The sequence below is a fragment of the Hyla sarda genome, chromosome 9 (genome assembly GCF_029499605.1).
Source record: "Hyla sarda isolate aHylSar1 chromosome 9, aHylSar1.hap1, whole genome shotgun sequence".
In the NCBI taxonomy this organism is placed as follows: Eukaryota; Metazoa; Chordata; class Amphibia; order Anura; family Hylidae; genus Hyla; species Hyla sarda.
Genome location: NC_079197.1, coordinates 169676134 through 169694681, shown reverse-complemented (window position 1 = coordinate 169694681; position 18548 = coordinate 169676134). Strand labels below are relative to the sequence as shown.

Genomic DNA, 18548 nt, shown 5'->3' with positions numbered 1-18548 from the left:
GGAACGTGGAGGACTCATTATCATAGAGGTTTAGTATACTAGGAGACCAGGGACAGGAACGTGGAGGACTCATTATCATAGAGGTTTAGTATACTAGGAGACCAGGGACAGGAACGTGGAGGACTCATTATTATAGAGGTTTAGTATACTAGGAGACCAGTGACAAGCAATGGAGGACTCATTATCATAGCGGTTTAGCATACTAGGAGGCCAGGGACAGGAACGTGGAGGACTCATTATGATAGAGGTTTAGTACACTAGGAGACCAGGGACAGGAATGTGGAGGACTCATTATTATAGAGGTTTAGTATACTAGGAGACCAGGGACAAGAAATTGGAGGACTCATTATCATAGAGTTTTAGTATACTAGGAGACCAGGAACGTGGAGGACTCATTATCATAGAGGTTTAGTATACTAGGAGACCAGGGACAGAAATGTGGAGGACTCATTATCATAGAGGTTTAGTATACAAGGAGACCAGGGACAAGAACGTGGAGGACTCATTATTATAGAGGTTTAGTATACTAGGAGACCAGGGACAGGAACGTGGAGGACTCATTATCATAGAGGTTTAGTATACTAGGAGACCAGGGACAGAAATGTGGAGGACTCATTATCATAGAGGTTTAGTATACAAGGAGACCAGGGACAAGAACGTGGAGGACTCATTATTATAGAGGTTTAGTATACTAGGAGACCAGGGACAAGAACTTGGAGGACTCATTATCATAGAGTTTTAGTATACTAGGAGACCAGGGACAAGCAATGGAGGACTCTGCTACAAATTTGTTTGTACGTCGGCCCCTATAATCAGACTACCCCGTCATAGTGATAGCAGCTACAACCAGTTATAGCACTTTCACCACAATCTCCGTCATACCTGACTATGCTGCTCATTCTTCCTACCCTGCTCTGCGATAAGGATATATTAGGTATCATGTGCGTCCAGCACCGGCTAACAGCACTGGAAAAGTCTGTGGTGATGGGCGAACTACAACATGGTCCGATGAGCAGGGAATTCTTCCACTTGGTGACCTAACATCTTGGTTGTGATCTTCTTGTCCCCTACTGCTCTAAAACCATTTTCTGTTAAGTCATCCCAGTTCACCACATACACTGGGACTGACTGACTTTCTTCTACATAATCTCTTCCCCTTGAGGACTCCAGTACTCTAGGCCAAGCCCAGCATTCATGTGTGTAGTGAAGCCATAAGAATATCGCTCGAAAGCTATAGAAGGTGAGCAGGCACCTTATGGTGGGACCAGCCAACTATCCTATGTCCATGTGCATTTGCCCCCTCTCCTGAATGGCCGTTCTTGGGGACAGAAGGATTGTCTCCTCACTACGTTCAGGTTCACACTGCCCTTTCTGTAAACTCTGTTTCGTGTTGGGGCAGCAGCCCCGGTCCTGGAGTCAATGACGTGTTGTGACCGGATCGTACATTCCATGGACTCGTCATCATTTACGATTCTGTGTTCTGGTCTCCTGGAGCTTCAGACAACACCTAATGCTCCTAAATACACTTATTTAGGAAGGAGCTTCACCTAACGTCTGCACCCCCAACAATATTCAGTGTACTTGATCCCAACCCACTGGGGGGCACACACTTTTTCAGCCAGGACTCATAGTTGGCCCAATGCAGCCATCAGTCTCTATACACAGCTGCTCATTGTCAGTACATATTGTCCGGCTGCTATCTATATCTCTCTTCCCTCTAAACATTCACTATCTGGACTCTCATCCTTTTCCTGCCCTTTAAAACTTCAAATAAGTTGACAGATCACATAAGAAAAACACCAGAGAAAGCGCTAAGTCATGGAAGTGCCCGGCCCCAAGTACCCACCATCCCTATAGCAGAGGGATCCTATACAATATAATATTATTCCCTCGCTCGGCCCCAGTCCAGCTCCCCATCACCCCCTATAACCCCTCACATTCCCTGTGTGCTGCCGACAGGGGGGCTAGAATTTAGTATAATATTCACTATTCACTTCCCTGGATCAAGGAGGGTCCCGAGGAGTTTTTGAAGAATTGTCAGGGGAAATATTAGAGGAAGGAGGGAGAGGGGTGAGGTCAGTGCCAGAGCTGCCCCCTCTGTCTGGAATCTCAGGCGAAAAGAGGTGGGGGGGCCAGAGACAAGGAGATCTCTTGTTGGCCCTGTGTGTGGCATCATGCCCAACTTATGCCCCCCAGCACCATGGCCCGAAACACAGATCTCACATGTCCATCTGACCTTACAGCTCGTTCCTTCGCTCCTCACCCCGCACACAATGCTTCCTTCCTCTGCTCCTTCCTGCCCTCCACTCCACCAGTCTTCTCCCTTCTCCTCGTCCACCATTCCTCACACTAACACTTTCCCTTTCGTGAGTTTTTTCGAGTCTTCTTCCTCTCAAATTTCCTCATGAACTTCTTTCTTTTTATCTCACTTCTCCATTTATCATGTCCTCACATCCCCATCAGGTGGTCACCACTTTCTCTGCTTTTAGTGCCAGTCTCATTCCATTAGGAGATAAGAATAGGTAAAACTGGAAATATTAGAAAGTGTGGTAGAGGGTGTCATGAGGGAAGATGTTGTTACCCTAGGGGCAGATATCATTAACCCCTTGTGTTCGTGATGCCAGGGCGTGATTTAGTCTAAAACCACCAGAAGGTATACCGCTGGATCCTGGGCTAGGCACGGGGGCAATAAAGACTCTGATGCCAAGTGACGGACATCGGTAGCTTTACTGAGGGTAGACAGATGGTAAAGTCTATACAGTTCCGCCAGGGCCCAAGGAGGTGACCAGTGACGCAGAGACCTTAAGGACTTGCTGGGACTTGTAGTAGGACTGGACAATTGAATGCAGACCACGCTGACTTGACAGATGACAGGGACTGACTTGACTCATAAAGCTGTGACTTTATCTTACTTTACTTGATGGCGGCTGCAGGACTGGACTTTGAGGTTTCCAACACTCTGGACACACACACTAGACAAGACTGCACTGGACCTCAGCAGAAGAGCAGAGATCAAAGAGAGAGAAGCTCCATCCAGGGCTTATAGCAGGGAGCCCATAGGTCACTCTTGGGATCACTTGGTCACTGGTGCCTCCTGGGTAACAATCACATGACATATCACATGGTATAACTCTTAAAGCAACATTACATTTTTTAACACTTTATATTGTAAAACATATTTACAATGAGGAAACAAGTGCAGGGGGCCCCGGGGACCCTGAAGGAGGCTGCCTGACAGGACAGCAGGAACACGCGGTAACACCTCCCGTACTGGGCCACCACAGAAGTGTATGTAAGTTAGTGCAGGAGTTGTAGCTGTAGACCCAAGGAGCACCTAGCAAAAAAAAAAAAAAAAAAAAACATTCATTCCCAAAACAAATGTGAGCAGGGATGTGCAGGACTGCAGCCCTGATGGAGGACCGCCTGAGGCAAGAGGCTCAACATGCCTCATAGAAGATGTGCCCCTAATTTCTTATAATCATTACTGCCCTTTCCTTTTCATAAATATGCTGTCTGTACAGTCATCAGCTGCTTGTTTAGTGGCTGCACATAGCTTGCTCTTGTAATTTGCATTCTGGGAAGTGTAATCATCCTATAAGAAAAAATTTTTGCCCACATTTGACATTTAAAAACCCCAAATTAGAAAATTTAAGCTGTGATCTTAAAGGGGTACTCCGCCCCTAGACATCATATCCAGGGATTGGGGATAAGATGTTTGCGGGCAGTGAGGGTTGTGATGTCATGGCCACGCCCCTCAATGCATGCCCCTCAATGCCACGCCCCCTTCCATAGACTTGCATTGAGGGGCGTGTCATCGTGAGGGCGTGGCCATGATGTCACGACCCCTGCTGCCCGTTCCAGCAGAGTACCACTTTAAGAACAAGTTGGAATCCCCCTGTAATGCCCCAAAATGTCCACTTTTAGATACGGAACTCAGCTCCCTTGGCTGCCTGGTTCCAGCAATTGGCCCATCAGGACCAATGGCAAGTATGTTTTTCCAGAATGCAGGCTTCAGAGCTGAAATCCCCCAGCATTCTCTGCTTGTTCATTTGTACACCCAGTGCTGTATGGTACTGGGATGCAGGAAAAATGTATTGTCCTCCTGCATTATAGGAGTTTATCTAAGACATTAGGGATGTGACTGTCGGTAAGCTCTCCCACTGCAGAATTGTGAGCAAAATTGTGAATGCAGCTCTGAAGTACATTTGTGGTGAGCCACAGGGGTGCAATGTGAGGTGTATGGGGCAGATGGTTTTAACCACTAAATGTTTGTGACACCAGGGCGTGGTTTACCGAGAACCACCCGAACGGTAGCACCGCTAGTCCTAGTTAGGCAGGGCAAATTAGAGTCCAAGGCCAGGTCAGGGTTAACGATAGCTTTACTGAGGTAGACAGATGGTACAGTCCTTACAGCTAGGCCAGGATCCCAGAGAGGTGACCAGTAACACAGGGGACCTCGCAGATTGCTGGGACTTGTAGTGACTTTGACAGACTTTAGCACAGCCACGCTGACTATAATAGACTTGACTTGACTGAAGATAGTGACAGCAGACAGAGATGACTTGACTTACGGACTTGTGGCTGTAATTTAGGTTGAGGCCTCCAGATGTACTGGACACTGACCCTGAGACGTCTGGACTGGACTTGACCTCAGCAGAAAGTGCGGTGGACGAGCAAAAGACAGAGTTTGCAGCTCCTCCCTTCTTTATAAAGGGGGCTGAGCAAGGAGCCCATAGGCCAAATGCAGGTCACCTGGTCACCTGGTGCTCTCTGGGTAACAAAACATGTGACTTTAACATGTGACAACTATTATCATGTGACTAATAACCATGTGACCATATCAAAGGTCCTTTACCTTCAATGTATAACTAATTACATTATGGGGGATCACAGCAGGTGAGCCCTGAGGACGTACAGGGACTCAACCTGACAGGACTGTGAGATGCATATCCCGTACTGGGACATCACACATTTTAGGCAGGATGTAAACAAATAAGAAATGTAATGTAGTTACGACATAACTGACTAGTGTGTACAACGCTGTAAATCCTGTCTACCAGTAGTTATTTTTATGTCCTGAGATCACAAGACTCCAGTGGGTAGAACCTTAATCTGAAAGAAATCTTTGTGCCGTGAACCCGAACCAAAATAAATTATAATAATTGTTATTATGTAACGCCACGGCTGTGACTCAGAGGAAACCAAACTAATCTGTACGAGTTACTTAGACAGGGAAGTGGGCCGAGCCTGAAGTCTCAGAATTCATGTCCTAAAGAGGAGGTCCGATCTATGGTAACGTTCTTATTATGCTACAATAAAATCTAAGTCATACTCACCCGTATAATCCTCACTGTGTCCAGCACTCCGATCCTACTCACTGGTTGCAGTGCCTAAATACCACTGGCCTCGTACCATAGACCAGAGGTCCCCAACCCAGTCCTCACTGCCCACTAGAAGTCCAGGATCAGAATTTCCCCCCGTTCTATTCCAATGGCATAACGGAAGAAACCCGGACTGTCGGTGGGCCTTGAGGACTGGGTTGGGGACCACTGCCTTATACCACTGAGGCTGGCGATTGGTTGCAACGGTGATGCGGGTATGCAGGCGTATAAGCTTGGTATATGAAGCTAGTGAGGAGCGCCAGAGCGGGGGTGCTGGACACAGCAAGGATTAAAGGGGTACTCCGCTGCTCAGCGTTTGGAACAAACTGTCGGCGGTGGGAGCTCATGACGTCATAGCCATGCCCCCTTCATGATGTCACGCCCCGCCCCCTCAATGCAAGTCTATGGGAGGGGGCGTGACTGCCGTCACGCCCCCTCCCATAGACTTGCATTGAGGGGGCGGGGCGTAACGCCATGAAGGGGAAGGGCCTATGACGTCACGAGCTCCCGCCGCCGGCTCCAGTGTTCGGAACAGTTTGTTCCAAATGCTGAGCAGCGGAGTACCCCTTTAAATGGGTATAGCTCCTAAATAAGTGGAGTGTGCTGGTTCAGTGTTAGCTCTCAGGCTGCAGGACCTCACATCTCATGGATGTCCCCTGCTGGTTCAGTGTCTGCAGAGCATATGATCATGTAAATGCTGTGACTTGTGACATTTAATTGCCGAAACAGTGCCACCCTTGTCTATTGACTGTGTCTGGTATTGCAATTAAACGGGAATGAACTGCAATACAATACAAGTGTGCTGCTGTTTTTTGTTTTGTTTTTTATAATTTTGTTAAAGGGGTACTCCCCTGAAAAAAAAAAATTTTAATCAACTGGTACCAGAAAGTTAAACAGATTTGTAAATTACTTCTATTAAAAAATCTTAACCCTTCCAGTACTCAGCTGCTGTATGCTCCAGAGGAAGTGATTTTCTTTTTGAATTTCCTTTCTGTCACGACCACAGTGCTCTCTGCTGACACATCTGTCCATGTCAGGAACTGTTAAAAGTAGGAGCAAATCCCCATATCAAACCTATATTGTTCTGGACAATTCCTGACATGGACAGAGGTGTCAGCAGAGAGCACTGTGGTCAGACAGAAAGGAAATTCCTCTGGAGCATACAGCAGCTGATAAGTACTGGAAGGATTAAGATTTTTAAATAGACGTAATTTACAAATCTTTTTAACTTTCTGGCACCAGTTGATTTGAATTTTTTTTCCAGGGGAGTACCCCTTTAACCTGTTCAGGACCCAGAGCGTAATTTTACGCCCCGGCGCCCTGGTACTTAAGGACCCAGGGCGTAAACTTACGTCCTGGCGTTTTCTGGTCCCTGCCGCGCCCCGGGCAGAGATCGGAAGCGGATGCCTGCTGAAATGCTTCAGCAGGCATCCAGGGCAAACGCCGAGGGGGGCCATGTAGGCCCCCCATGTCGGCGATCGCCGCAAATCGCAAGGGAAATCGCCCTTGCGATCTGCGGCGATACCGGGCTGATCGGGTCTCTGGGACCCGACCGCCCGGTAATTTCGCATGATCCCGGCTGTCACAGACAGCCAGGACCATGCTAACGTATAGGAGCGAGGTGGCAAGCCGGCCACCTCCTCCGATCCCCTGCGATCCGTCGGTTAGTTAACCGACCAATCGCAGGAGGGGGCGGTTACTTCCTCCCGTCCTGCCCGGACCCTGAAAGTCCAGAGAGGACGGGAGGAAGACCGGAGGACGCGGCGGGGGACGGGGGAGTGCTGGGGACCGGCCCCGGTACTTACCTCGTCCCTGAAGACCCGGATCCCGGCAATGAAGACGGCGGCGGCGGCGACAGGTGAGTAGATCTTCAGCCGCGGTCCGGCCCTTTACAGCAATGCACGTCGCCGTAAAGCGACATGCATTGCTGTAATGGGACCCTGTGTACTACAACTCCCAGCATGCCCAGACAGCCCTTGGCATCTGGGCATGCTGGGAGTTGCAGTTTTGCAACATCTGGAGGTCCACAGTTTTTGGACCACTGTGCCCTTCCAGATGTTGCAAAACTACACATCCTCAGCATGCCCTTACTGTCCAGGCATGCTGGGAGTTGTAGTTCTGTAACATCTGGCCCTTCAGATGTTGCAAAACTACACCTCCCAGCATGCCTGGACAGTTTTGGCATACTGGGAGTTGTAGTTTTGCAACATTTGGAAGGGCACAGTGGTATTAGTGGTCTGCAAACTGTAGTCCTCCAGATGTTGCAAAACTACTACTCCCAGCATGCCTGAGAATGTTTGGGAGTTGTGGTTTTGCAACAACTGGAGGCACACTGGTTGGGAAACATTGTCTGTTTCCTAACTCAGTGTTTCCCAACCCGTGTGCCTCCAGCTGCTGCAAAACTATAACTACCAGCATGCACTGATAGACTGTGCATGCTGGGAGTTGTAGTTTTGCAACAGCTGGAGGTCCCCCCCTGTGAATGTACAGGATACATTCACATGGGCAGGGGCTTACAGTGATTATCAGACTGCAAGTTTGCGATGCAGCAAATTTTGCGCGGCAGCTCAAACTCGCAGCGGGAAACCCGCTGTAACCCCCCGCCCGTGTGACTGTACCCTAAAAACACTACACTAACACAAAATAAAATAAAAAGTAAAAAAAACACTACATATACACATACCCCTACACAGCCCCCCTCCCCATCCCAATAAAAATTTAAAACGTCTGGTACGCCACTGTTTCCAAAATGGAGCCTCCAGCTGTTGCAAAACAACAACTCCCAGTATTGCCGGACAGCCGTTGACTGTCCAAGCATGCTGGGAGTTTTGCAACAGCTGGAGGCACCCTGTTTGGGAATCACTGGCGTAGAATACCCCTATGTCCACCCCTATGCAAATCCCTAATTCAGGCCTCAAATGCACATGGCGCTCTCACTTCGGAGCCCTGTCGTATTTCAAGGCAACAGTTTAGGGTCACATATGGGGTATCGCCGTACTCGGGAGAAATTGCCTAACAAATTTGGGGGGCTTTTTCTCCTTTCACCCCTTATGAAAAGGTGAAGTTGGGGTCTACACCAGCATGTTAGTGTAAAAAAATAAATTTTTTACACTAACATGCTGGTGTTGCCCTATACTTTTCATTTTGACAAGAGGTAAAAGGGAAAAAAGCCCCCCAAAATTTGTAACGCAATTTCTCCCGACTACGGAGATACCCCATAAGTGGGCGCAAAGTGCTCTGTGGGCGCACAACAAGGCCCAGAAGGGAGAGTGCACCATGTACATTTGAGGTGATTTGCACAGGGGTGACTGATTGTTACAGCGGTTTAGACAAACGCAAAAAAAAAAAAACACATGTGACCCCATTTCAGAAACTACACCCCTCACGGAATGTAATGAGGGGTGCAGTGAGAATTTACCCCCCACTGGTGTCTGACAGAGCTTTGGAACAGTGGGCTGTGCAAATAAAACATTTTGTACAGCCCACTGTTTCAAAGATCTGACAGACACCAGTGGGTTGTAAATGCTCACTGTACCCCTTGTTACGTTCTTCAAGGGGTCTCGTTTCCAAAATGGTATTCCATGTGGGGGGTTATTTTGCTGTCCTGGCACCATAGGGGCTTCCTAAATGCGAAGTGCCCCCCGAGCAAAATTTGCTCTCAAAAAGCCAAATATGACTCCTTCTCTTCTGAGAATTGTAGTTCGCCCGTAGTGCACTTCAGGTCAACTTATGGGGTACCTCCATACTCAGAAGAGATGGGGTTACAAATTTTGGGGGTATTTTCTGCTATTAACCCTTGCAAAAATTTGAAATTTGGGGGGAAACACACATTTTAGTGAAAAAAAATTTATATATTTTTTTACATATGCAAAAGTTGTGAAACACCTGTGGGGTATTAAGGCTCACTTTATTCCTTGTTACGTTCCTCAAGGGGTCTAGTTTCCAAAATGGTATGTCATGTGGGGGGGTTTTGCTGTTCTGGCACCATAGGGGCTTCCTAAATGCAACATGCCCCCCAAAAACCATTTCAGAAAAACGTTCTCTCCAAAATCCCCTTGTCGCTCCTTCGCTTCTGAGCCCTCTACTGCGCCCGCCGAACACTTTACATAGACATATGAGGTATGTGCTTACTCGAGAGAAATTGGGCTACAAATATAAGTATACATTTTCTCCTTTTACCCTTGTAAAAATTCAAAAATTTGGTCTACAAGAACATGCGAGTGTAAAAAATGAAGATTGGGAATTTTCTCCTTCACTTTGCTGCTATTCCTGTGAAACACCTAAAGGGTTAAAATGCTGATTGAATGTAATTTTGAATACTTTGGAGGGTGCAGTTTTTATAATGGGGTCATTTGTGGGGTATTTCTAAGATGAAGACCCTTCAAATCCACTTCAAACCTGAGCTGGTCCCTGAAAAATTGTGATTTTGGAAATTTTGCAAAAAATTGGAAAATTGCTGCTGAACTTTGAAGCCCTCTGGTGTCTTCCAAAAGTAAAAACTCATCAATTTTATGATGCAAACATAAAGTAGACATATTGTTTATGTGAATAAAATGTTTTTTTTTTTTTGTAATATCCATTTTCCTTACAAGCAGAGAGCTTCAAAGTTAGAAAAATGCAAAATTTTCACATTTTTCATCCAATTTTGGGATTTTTCACCAAGAAAGGATGCAAGTTACCACAAAATTTTACCACTATGTTAAAGTAGAATTTGTCACGAAAAAATAAACTCGGAATCAGAATGATAACTAAAAGCATTCCAGAGTTATTAATGTTTAAAGTGACAGTGGTCAGATGTGCAAAAAATGGCCGGGTCCTAAGGTGTAAAATGGCTGGGTCCTTAAGGGGTTAAACATCTTTTAAAAGCTCTACATACCATAGAGACATATCCTACAGCTGCTATTAAATGCTGTATGATCTGTCTCTATGGTATATAGATCAGACAGATCCTAAAGCTGCTATTAAGATGTCTGATGGCGGGGGTCCCGCTGCTGGGGACCCCCGCAATCTCCCTGCTGCACCAGGCGTACGTTTGGAGTGTTGTGTGCAGCACCAGAGACTCATGATGTCACGGCCACGCCCCCTCAATGCAAGTTCACTCCGTGCACCGGATGTCTGGGGTGCAGCCAAGACCGCGGAGGTCCCAAGCGTCGAGACCCCCGCGATCTGACATCCAATCCCCTATGCTTTGGATAGGGGATAAGATGTCTGGGGGCTGAGTACCCCTTTAAGGCCCTGAAGAAAGGGACCGAGCCCTGGTTACTTTTTAGAACTTCCATATAGCAGATTTCCCCAAACCAATCCTCAATTCCCAAAGGTCCCCAACGCAGTCCTCAATGCCCAGAGGTCCCCAACCCAGTCCTCAAGGCCCAGAGTTCCCCAAGCCAATCCTCAATGCCCAGAGGTTCCCAACGCAGTCCTTCATGCCCAGAGGTCCCCAACCCAAACCTCAAGGCCCAGAGGTCCCAAACCCATTCCTCAAGGCCCAGAAGTCCCCACCCCAGTCCTTAAGGCCACCAACACTCCAGAACTTGAATTTTTCCTAGTTGCCAATGAAGTAACTGAAAAAAGCCATAATGTTGAGTGGCCTTGAGGACTGGGTTGGGGACTACTGACATAAAGAATTTCTGAGGCACTAAACTACCAAAGCAAGGGCGTACATACCATAGTAACAGACTATGCAGCTGCTATGGGGCCCATGGAGAGAGGGGGCCCCGTCCTGGTTGGTCCCATTCCTTTGTTTACCTGTGCAAAACTCCTTTTTCTAGGGAAATGCATTGTCAGCGAATGAATGGAAGGGTGTATTGTGTATTGTCCAATGGGCATAAAAAAAAGGGCCATGTCGATATTTGCTATGGGACCCCCCTTTCATCTACAGTATATACTGAGCCAAAGAGTAATGGCAAGGATGCGGACGGATGACATAATCAGCCGGCCCCTCCATCCTGGGTGCCCCAACCCAGCCCATTTGTAATATTTACTATTGGATGATATAGCATCCTATAGGCTACCTAGATGAGAAACCTTCGATCTGAAGTCCTCCAGCTTTTTCCAAATTACGACTCAGGTTAGGATTTGTAGTTTTGCAGCAGTTGGAAAGTGAGAGGTTGCAAAGCATTGCTGTAAAGTGATATAGAAAAGAGGAGTCTCCCACAATACAGTACATCCACAATTGAGTAGAGCATTGTTATCCATGTCTATATGAGCTTTAACATTTTGTAACCAGTAAATTCCCATTAAAGGGCCACAACCTCTTCTGATCGGTCACTTTCCCATGCGTATGGGGGCCCATTTAGCAGTTTTGATGTCCTCAGCCTCTTTACCATTACTGTAAGTCTTTCACATCCCCCGCGCGGAGTCCTTGCTCCCCCTCAGCCCGCTCTGCTATGTCTCCATCTCTCTCACTGTAAAGGTCAAGTCTGTGTGGATTAAACCATTTCTTTGTATGATACACAATGGAAGTTTTCCTGCGTTCATGTGTCTGAGCGGATAATCATTTATTATACTGAAACAGCACGGCTTCTCCCACTGAGGCAGGTCACCCGCAGGGCACAATAAGGGACTGGCATATACATGGGTACAGTGGCCCACCAGATGTTGGAAAACCTACAATTCCCAGCATGCCCGGAAAGCCAACGGCTTTCCGGGCATGCTGGGAGTTGTAGGTTTTCCAACATTGGAGATGGCACATTGGTATAGACCTAGATAAACACTCATGATGGCAGAGGAGCAACACTGTGTGTGGACAGCTCTCTCCCTCGTGTTACCAGCACCAGCACACGGGCTAGCCGGCAGCGTCCCCGGACCGGATCAACGGTATAACAAAGGAATGTCCAGCGCCAAGTGCGGTAAAACGACAGGTACTTTATTGTAGGATCAGCAGACACAAACTTGCATCAGGCAGGAGCCGACGCGTTTCGGACCGTTACAGGTCCTTAGTCATGGCATGCCATGACTAAGGACCTGTAATGGTCCGAAACGCGTCGGCTCCTGCCTGATGCAAGTTTGTGTCTGCTGATCCTACAATAAAGTACCTGTCGTTTTACCACACTTGCCGCTGGACATTCCTTTGTTATACGATGATGGCAGAGGGGTATAGGAGGTGGCACATACTGTATAGCCTGTGGAGGCTTGATGGGTATAGAGGTTGAGGCTAGATTCAATTTGGAGACAGTGGCATGGGTTGTACTAAAGGGAAAGATTGTAGTGAAAGTCAGGCTGGCCGGTAGTAGTAGTTGGTAGTGGTAGATGGTGATGTCATGTGCCAGGGTGGTCTAACTAACCCGAGGGCCCCCTGTGAGCCCAACAATACTTTTCTCAAATGGGTTGCGCAGGAATATGAAACCCAGACACTTGTGTAATCTGCATTCAAAGTTGGACTTTCTGAATGTTCTGTGCAAAAGTTGAGTGAAAAGTTGATCACTGTCCCTTTAAGAATTACGTTAAAGCAGATATACTCACTTAAAAGGGGTACTCCGGTGGAAAACATTTTTTTTTAGGTCTTTATAAGTCAACTGGTGCCAGAAGGATAAACAGATTTGTAAATGACTTCTATTAAAAAATCTTTACCCTTCCTGTACTTTTTAGCAGCTGTATGCTACCGAGGAAATTCTGTTCTTTTGAAATTCTTTTATGTCTTGTCCACAGTGCTCTCTGCTGACACCTCTGTCCGTGGCAGGAACTGTCCAGAGCAGCACAGGTTTGCTATGGGGATTTTCTCCTGCTCTGGACAGTTCCTGATACGGGCATCAGGTGTCAGTAGAGAGCACTGTGGACAAGACAAAAAAAGAAATTAAAAAACAACAGAATTTCCTCTGTAGCATACAGCTGCTAAAAAGTACAGGAAGGGTAAAGTTTTTTTAATAGAAGTAATTTACAAATCTGTTTAACTTTCTGGCACCAGTTCATAAAAAAAAATGTTTTCCACTGGAATACCCCTTTAAAGTCTCTAGTCTGCTCTTTGTGGTCAGATAGCATACAGTCCAAACTCTACCCTGAGGGGCCTACATAGGTTGGTTTACTAGTGCAGATAATTGTACTTTATTCATGGTTTTGTGGCATAATACCCGTATGCGTAGGGAGTATGCTGTAGGAAACTCTTGTGAGGAGTTGAGAAACACAGCGCTAACTCCAACCATTAGTGTATGCAGAGGGGTCCATGCTCAGCTATTCTCCTCCTCTGACTGTGGCCTACATAGTTTGATATACTCTGGTGCAGATATTTGTACTGTACTCATGGCTTTGTGGCACAATATCCTATGCGTGGGGAGTACACTGAAGAAAACCTTTGTGATGAGTTAAACCACACAGCACCACTTCTGACCGTTAGTGAACGCAGAGAGGTCCTTGCTCAGCTATTCTCCTCTGACTAGAAGATACTTCTTGGAGCTGGGACTTAAAGCAAGATGCCCTCACAACCTGGAGATGACCTTTTGGGTGTAATCCTACAAACTTTGCACAGTGCTGTCATCACTGCGTATGCAACCTAGACCTGTCTCAGGTTAGATGGTTCTTGCAGCTGGAAAAGCAGGCTTTGACTTGAACAGGACACAGGATAGTCCTAAATTGAACCTAAGAGACACACTCACACTAGGTGTATGTATTTTTCTGTGTCTGACTAATCTACCTAGTAGGAGAGTCTCTAGCCATATGCTGACTGTTTTTTGGGCCCAGCCTTCTGGTGAGAGAGGGAGGGACTAAGGAACTTTTCCCTCAGCTTTTCCAGAAGCTTTTACATAGAAGCTAGCTGGGGAGTATACAGTATGTCATGTGACCAGTAATTCACTCATCTTATACAGTAGGTGCAAATGTTCAACCCTTATACATCCGTTAAAGGGGTACTCCACTGCTCAGCGTTTGTAACAAACTGTTTACAAACGCTTGACCAGGCGCCGGGAGCTCGTGACATCATAGCCCCGCCACCTCATACTGTCACGCCCTGCCCCCTCAATGCAAGTCTATGGGAGGGGGTGTGACAGCTGTCACGCCCCCTCCCGTAGACTTGCATTGAGGGGGTGGGGTGTGACATCATGAGGGGGCAGGGCTATGACATCACAAGCCAAGGAGGGTCTGGGAGGTGAGGTCAGGCGAGGAGGAGGTGTGCCAGGTTGTGGCACTTGAGCAGAGTAATTGGGAGATTTTATAAATTTGGCGACCACCATCCTCTCCAGGGAAGGTGCAGTTATCGAATGGTGCCTGCAGTTCTTAGCAGCAAATTCAGCTGACAAATTCCCTTTAATGTTGGGAGATATATAGCGCAATATATATATAGTACAAAGAGACATGGTCAAAGGAGTACTGCTGCCAAAATTAACTTATGCCCTATCTACAGGACCCCTGCGATCTCCAAACAGGACCCAGCTCTGTGTGAGGAGCACGTGCCATAGACAGCATGCTCTCCATTAACTTCTATGGGAGCCCTGAAAAGACCCGAGTCCAGCACTAATCATCAGCGCCCCATAGGAATGAATGGAGTGCGTGCCATCTAGCAGTAGACGACACGCGCTCCTCACTGAGCCAGATGGGGTCCGTTCCGGAGATCAAGGGGGTCCCAGCAGTCGGATACCCCTCGTGGTCAGATACTTATCCCCATCCTGCAGCACCCCCTTTACGATCATGTAATATACAATATAAAGGATATCGTACACAGTATAAGAGGGATATAATACTCAGGATAGTTCAAAGATATAATAGACAGTATAATGAGGATATAATACACAGTATAATAAGGATATAATACACAGTATAATAAGGATATAATACACAGTATAATAAGGATATAATAGACAGTATAATAAGAATATAATACACAGTATAATAAAAGGATATAATACACAGTATAATAAGGATATAATACACAGTATAAAAGGATACAATACACAGTATAATGAGGATATAATAGACAATATAATAAGGATATACAGTGGGGATCAAATGTTTGGGCACCCCAGGTTAAAATTTGTATTAAAGTGCATAAAGAAGCCAAGGAAAGGTGGAAAAATCTCCAAAAGGCATCAAATTACAGATTAGACATTCTTATAATATGTCAACAAAAGTTAGATTTTATTTCCATCATTTACACTTTCAAAATAACATAAAACAAAAAAAATGGCATCTGCAAAAGTTTGGGCACCCTGCAGAATGTATAGCATGCACTGCCCCCTTTGCAAAGCTGAGACCTGCGAGTGTCATGGATTGTTCTCAATCATCATCTGGGAAGACCAGGTGATGTCAATCTCAAAGGTTTTAGATGCCCAGACTCATCTGACCTTGCCCCAACAATCAGCACCATGGGTTCTTCTAAGCAGTTGCCTAGAAATCTGAAACTGAAAATAGTTGACGCTCACAAAGCTGGAGAAGGCTATAAGATGATAGCAAAAAGTTTTCAGATGTCAATATCCTCTGTTCGGAATGTAATTAAGAAATGGCAGTCATCAGGAACAGTGGAAGTTAAAGCAAGATCTGGAAGACCAAGAAAAATATCAGACAGAACAGCTCGCAGGATTGTGAGAAAAACTATTCAAAGCCCACATTTGACTGCACAATCCCTCCAGAAAGATCTGGTAGACACTGGAGCTGTGGTACACTATTCCACTATAAAGAGATACTTGTACAAATATGGTCTTCAGAAGTCATCAGAAGAAAACCTCTTCTACGTCCTCACCACAAAAATCAGCGTTTGAACTTTGCAAATGAACATATAGACAAGCCTGATGCATTTTGGAAACAAGTTCTGTGGACCGATGAGGTTAAAATTGAACTTTGAACTTGGAGAAGGGGAACAGAATTTAATGAAAAGAACCTCTGTCCAACTGTTAAGCATGGGGGTGGATCAATCATGCTTTGGGGTTGTATTGCAGCCAGTGGCACAGGGAACATCTCACGAGCAGAAGGAAAAACGGATTCAATAAAATTTCAGCAAATTTTGGATGCTAACTTTATGCCATCTGTGAAAAAGCTGACGTTAAAGAGAGGATGGATTCTACAAATGGATAATGATCCTAAACACACCTCGAAATCCACGGGAGATTACATCAAGAGGCATAAACTGAAGGTTTTGCCATGGCCTTCACAGTCTCCTGACCTCAACATAATTGAAAATCTATGGATAGACCTTAAAAGAGCAGTGCGTGACAGACAGCCCAGAAATCTCAAAGAACTGGAAGACTTTTGTAAGGAACAATGGGCAAAGATACCTCAAACAAGAATTGAAAGATTCTTGTCTGGCTACAAAAAACGTTTACAAGCTGTGATACTTACCAAAGGGGGCAGTACAAAATATTAACTCTGCAGGGTGCCCAAACTTTTGCAGACGCCATTTTTTTGTTTTCTGTTATATTGAAAGTGTAAATGATGGAAATAAAATCTTACTTTTGTTGACATATTATAAGAATGTCTAATCTGTAATTTGATGCCTTTTGGAGATTTTTCCCTCTTTCCTTGGCTTCTTTATGCTCATTAATAAAATTTTTACCTGGGGTGCCCAAACTTTTGATCCCCACTGTAATAGACAGTATAATAAGGATATAATACACAGTATAATAAGGATATAATATACAATATAATAAGGATATAATATACAATATAATAAGGATATAGTACACAGTATAATAAGGATATAGTACACAATATAATAAGGATATAATACACAGTATAATAAGGATGAAATACACAGTATAATAAGGATATAGTACACAGTATAATAAGGATATAATATACAATATAATAAGGATATAGTACACAATATAATAAGGATATAATACACAGTATAATAAGGATGAAATACACAGTATAATAAGGATATAGTACACAGTATAATAAGGATATAGTACACAATATAATAAGGATATAATAGACAGTATAATGAGGATATAATAGACAGTATAATGAGGATATAATAGACAGTATAATGAGGATATAATACACAGTATAATAAGGATATAATACACAGCATAATAAGGATATAATATACAATATAATAAGGATATAGTACACAGTATAATAAGGATATAATACACAATATAATAAGGATATAATACACAGCATAATAAGGATATAATATACAATATAATAAGGATATAATACACAGTATAATAAGGATAAAATATACAGTATAATAAGGATATAATACACAGTATAATAAGGATATAATACACAGCATAATAAGGATATAATATACAATATAATAAGGATATAGTACACAGTATAATAAGGATATAATACACAATATAATAAGGATATAGTATACAGTATAATAAGGATAAAATACACAATATAATAAGGATATAGTACATAGTATAATAAGGATATAGTATACAGTATAATAAGGATATAGTATACAGCATAATAAGGATATAGTATACAGTATAATAAGGATATAGTACAAAATATAATAAGGATATAGTACACAGTATAATAAGGATATAGTACACAGTATAATAAGGATATAATATACAATATAATAAGGATATAGTACACAGTATAATAAGGATATAGTACACAGTATAATAAGGATATAATACACAATATAATAAGGATATAATACACAATATAATAAGGATATAATACACAATATAATAAGGATCTAATACACAATATAATAAGGATCTAATACACAATATAATAAGGATCTAATACACAATATAATAAGGATATAATACACAATATAATAAGGATATAATACACAATATAATAAGGATATAGTACATAGTGTAATAAGGATATAATACACAGTATAATAAGGATATAATACACAGTATAATAAGGATATAATACACAATATAATAAGGATATAATACACAATATAATAAGGATATAGTACATAGTGTAATAAGGATATAATACACAGTATAATAAGGATATAATACACAGCATAATAAGGATATAGTACATAGTGTAATAAGGATATAATACACAGTATAATAAGGATATAATACACAGTATAATAAGGATATAATACACAGTATAATAAGGATATAGTACATAATATAATAAGGATATAATACACAGTATAATAAGGATATAATAGACAATATAATAAGGATATAATACACAATATAATAAGGATATAATACACAGTATAATAAGGATATAATACACAGTATAATAAGGATATAATACACAGTATAATAAGGATATAATACACAGTATAATAAGGATATAATACAC

The 18548-nt window shown here is 43.8% G+C and overlaps 1 protein-coding gene across 3 annotated transcripts in view; it reads right to left on the bottom strand.

Annotated features, from left to right (window-relative positions):
• The window catches only part of EGFL8 (EGF like domain multiple 8), a 40666-nt gene extending 29251 nt beyond the window's left edge, over nucleotides 1-11415 (bottom strand). The window contains exon 1 of one of the 3 annotated variants that reach the window (XM_056538346.1): nucleotides 11393-11415. The gene's annotated coding sequence lies outside the window, so the exon portion shown is untranslated. The other 2 variants (XM_056538345.1, XM_056538344.1) reach the window with 2 other exon arrangements.
• Nucleotides 11416-18548: the final 7133 nt, after the last annotated feature.